Source organism: Catharus ustulatus, chromosome 2 (assembly GCF_009819885.2).
Source record: "Catharus ustulatus isolate bCatUst1 chromosome 2, bCatUst1.pri.v2, whole genome shotgun sequence".
Taxonomy (NCBI): domain Eukaryota; kingdom Metazoa; phylum Chordata; class Aves; order Passeriformes; family Turdidae; genus Catharus; species Catharus ustulatus.
The window spans coordinates 90949837-90954378 of NC_046222.1; positions in this window are offsets into that span (position 1 = coordinate 90949837).

Consider the following 4542-nt stretch of genomic DNA (forward strand, 5'->3'; position numbering starts at 1 on the left):
ATGTTCATTAGAAATTTGCAGCTCAAGGACAAGCTAAATTAATTTCTTGTACTTCATTTTTTCTTGAATGTCATCCTTACACTGTTTTATCTAGATTTGCATATCAGTGCAGCTAACAAAACCAAGCAACCATACCACTACAAAAGTCATAACATTTCTGCAAATAGGAATAGAATAACAACACACTTCCAGAATGATCTGACATGGGTGGAAATTTAAGCCAGTACACTTTAACGAAAGGAAAAATCAAGACAGTTCTAGAAGAGCAATATATTTTTAGCTAGAAAGGGTACAATGAAAGAAGAAAGCATCTACTATTTTTCTGGTTTTGGAAAAGAATAAAGCAGTGTATGGTAAAACTGTCTAGGGGAGTTAAATGTGTGGGGAAGAAATCAGAATCAGTATATAAATAGCTATGACAAGCTCCACAAACTTGCTCCATTTGTGGAGGTCAAGCTTGCTTCCACAAGGGATTAAAAGAACCGTTCCCTAGCCTAATTTACAAAAAGGTAAGAAAACCTGGGACCAGGGCAACCACACTTGCCTTTTGCAAGAGTATGACTGAAGGAAAATGTACTACACTAAATTTAAAAAAGAGTAAGGCATTATCATTTCAGCAAAGAGGTGAAGATCCAGTTTCACTAAGCTACAGCCTGACTATTGAAAGAAAACCTATGCAGTAACACTAGAGATCATAGAATAACTTGAGCTGGAAGGCACCCATAAGAATCATGAAAATCCAACTGCTGGCCCTGCACAGGACAGCCCCAGGAAGCACATCATGTGTCTGAGGGCATTGTCCAAATGCTTCTTGAACTCTAGCAGATATTCCAATACTCTAACAATTTGCTGGTCAGGGGGAGATAATGATAGTCGGGATACAGCAGGATTTCTGTGTCCTGTGACTGGGTCTTCCATGACACCAAACACAAGGTGTTACAGCTACACCTACTGCCCTGATGGGATGGATCACATAAACCCAAGCTGAACATTATACCAAATCTTCATCAGTCTTGCACAAAAATGGTTTGGATTTACAACTAATGATACTCTAAACTAAGGCCCTGAAATGTTTATTTAAAACATACATCCAACTAACAGGAAGTGCAAGCCATTAACATTAGTCTCAGCATTTTAAAAAATCTGTCCTAAATTCAGTTGCGAAACCCCATCAGATGAAGGATTGAATTTAAGAAGCTAGAGTGCACTTCAAAGACATTGTAGTAGAAAGTTATCAGATGCCGTCCTTCCTGTTAAGGCACACCATCTTCCTGTTGCTTTTCAGAGGCAATTTTGTGTGAGTTCTAGTGTAAAAGATGAGCTACAGCCTCCTCTAGTATTCAGTCACCTGGACTGATTTTTGCATGACCATAAAAAGGCACCTCAGCACATCAGTCTCACATATGCCAAAGGTGGTGTTAAGGTGAAGTAAAGCCACAACAATGTTCTGTAACCTTCCCTCCAGTTAATTATTAAATGCTGTCTCTATAGATTCACTGAAGAACTATACCCCACATCCTTAAAATCTTAAGTACTTCTTCAAACACAGTGTTTTAAATATACTGTCCATCTGTTCTGTGGCATTCCCCCACAGCTTTTTTGGTAACAGAGGTGGGAACAGTGATGCATGAAGCATGAACTCCTGTGGCTCGCTGGTTGAACAATTCCCTGCAGTCTGATGTGTTTCACCTCAAGCATTCCTTCACCTGCCTTAGAATGCTGTTTAGCAAATTGGCTCATCAGCTGGGATTGAAAAACAGAGGAGAGGTTGCCTGCTCAGAGCAGTTTCTCTAAAGGACACACAGTTCACCAAAAGGTTTGCATTGTAATTCCTCCTCCAATATGGGACTGGACATGTTACACTGTAATGTGACATTACAAAAAAAGGGACACATCTCCCAAATATAATCTAATCCTATGAGAAAGGAAGATTTTACTTTAAATACTTCTAATTCATAGCAATGTGACATGGAAGGACAGTTGGGTGGAAAGAGATAGTTACCACATGAAAATAAAGGAATAATAAAGTAAACGATTAAGCTTCCTAGTATTAACTCTTACTTTAAAAACCCAGTTTAAATTGCTTCTAGATCAAGTCTTCATGCCTTCTCCCTTCCCAGTGCTTCCTTCCCCAGCTGAAATCAAGTACCAAGCCTTGCTACTGTAAAATGGCAAAACAAAAATAAAAATGAGGCTTGTGATGAGGGAAAAAAGGAAAATATTTGTAGTGTTAAAGCTTTTTATGACTGAGGCAGCACAGATGTTATATATTTGCCCCAGCCCTGGTATCCTGTTTTGAAAACCAGCAACAGATTTCTGATTCACCAGTCACAAAGGGTATACTTTCATCGCCTGGAGGCTTTCCACTGCCTGGAAGTGTGGTTCTTCCCTCACTTCTTGCCACCTCCAAAGAATGGATTACTGAATTGATCAGAGCTAAAACTCCTAGCAAAAGAGAAACAAGACTGTTTTTAACTTATTCCCTGTTTCGTTTCACCATGTTGGTCCTCACAGCACAGCTGAGGATGTGGTGGGAGGGGAAATGGACTTGTACAAAACAGTTGGGAAGCAGGAAACCTTTCAGACATTGCCGTCATTAAAATCCATGTTTCATGATACTCAGCTTGTCATGAGTATCAGCTGCTAAGATCTGGATTCCCTCTCACTGTGAAAATATCACTATTTCTTTTTGATGGGGTGCTGAAATAGGTGGCTGCCACACTCCTCTCACAACAAAGGGCACAGGTGACACACACATGCTCTTGTGCTGCAAAGCCTGGAACTTCCCCTCTGAACTGTGATAGCAGGAGTAGCACAGGTATGCTTAAACACATAGGAGTTAAGTGATAACCACAGTTGTGTTGTATAAGGAACACTTGAAGTCTTAGTATATAAAAATTTTGTTTAAAAGCCAATAATAGTATTCCAATTATTAATTACTACTGCCCTAGCCATTAGAGTGTCTACTGACTGTGCAGACTGTTAGTTAAAATACAGGACAACAAATTATTGCTTGATGTTTGGCTACATCAGCTGAAGAGTAAAAAGAAAAGACTGCTGCTAATCCAATGAGGAAAGTACAGGCAATGTCAAGAGAAGACTGAGGAACACCAGTAAAGTTTTAGAGACTTTTCCTTTGAATGCTCATGAAGGTAAGGCTTTATAAGAAAGGTCCTGGAGCAGAGACTCTCTGAGCTCACACTCATGCTGAGCATTCTGCCTGTAGATACACTCAGGCCATCATTTTCTTGCAGTTCTGCATCTCAACCCAATCCCAAGATAGGATGTAGCCTACCCAGATAAAAACATACTAGTGTTTCTTAATATGCCCTAATTAATAAGAATTTCAAACTTATTTTATCTTAACCGCTACATTTTTACATAATTCTTCACATTATGTTGGTACACGAAATATGTTTTAATTTTATTTGGGCATTTCTGAGGCTTTCTTTCTACCACTCTTCTTGATCCATTACTGGCTACTCCTTTCATTGTGCAATTGTATATCTTAATGGAGAAGAGGAATAAAAAATTTTGGCGACGTGGATTACAACCCAACAATTGTTGATTAGATCAAGAAGGACAAAGCCCAATAGTGAAGGATAGAACAACTGCAGCAATGCAGGGATTGCTAGAGGAATTGAACAGTAATACCATTTCCCACTGATTTAACTAGTTTCTTTCCAGAAGGAATTTCATAGCCAGGCTGTTGTCCTTGCAGTCCTATAAAACCACATGAACAGACAAAACACTTTAACAACATTTTAAGCTGCTCAGCAAAGGTTTGCTATGAAACTGGGACAAACTGGTTTCCCACTGCATCCCGATCTTGCTCAGGATCTGTCTACAGAATATCCACCAGCAGTGGTTTCTCCAGCTGAGCAAAAGCAGGGATTCAGTCAGGGAGGAACATATGTGTTCCTATTTGGATGAGTAATCTTCCTATAAACAGCATATCTGCACCAGGGGAAGTTTAGCCTGGACATTAGGAGGAATTTCTTCACAGAAAGGGCGATTAGATATTGAAACGGGCAGCCCAGGGAGGTGGTGGAGTCACCGTCCTGGAGGCGTTTAGGAAAAGGCTGGACGTGGCACTCAGTGCCATGGTCTATGGACATGGTGGTGTTGGGTCATAGCTTGGACTCGGTGATTTTAGAAGGCTCTTTCAGCCTAACTGATTCTGCAATCAATCAGTAATTGCTAGTTACTGATCCCGGGCGATTATGGGGATGTTTCGGAAGACAGGTGTCATTTCTGTGACAGGGGGATGCTGAAGCAGTGGGGCTGGATCAGCGGTGCCTCTCCCGGCGAGGAAGTATCCCACCGGGCCCCTCACGCTCCTTCCCGCCGGGTCCCTCTCCCCCCTTCCCGCCGGGTCCCTCACGCCCCCGGCCTCCCGCTCCTCCGTCGCTCCCAGCGCATGCGCATGCGCGGCTCAGGGAAGCCTCGCGAGAGGAGCAGGCGGCGGCGGCCCGGTGTGGCGCGGGCGCTGGCGCCCCGCTGTCCCCCTGTCCCCTGTCCCCCTGTCCCCTCCACCGGGCC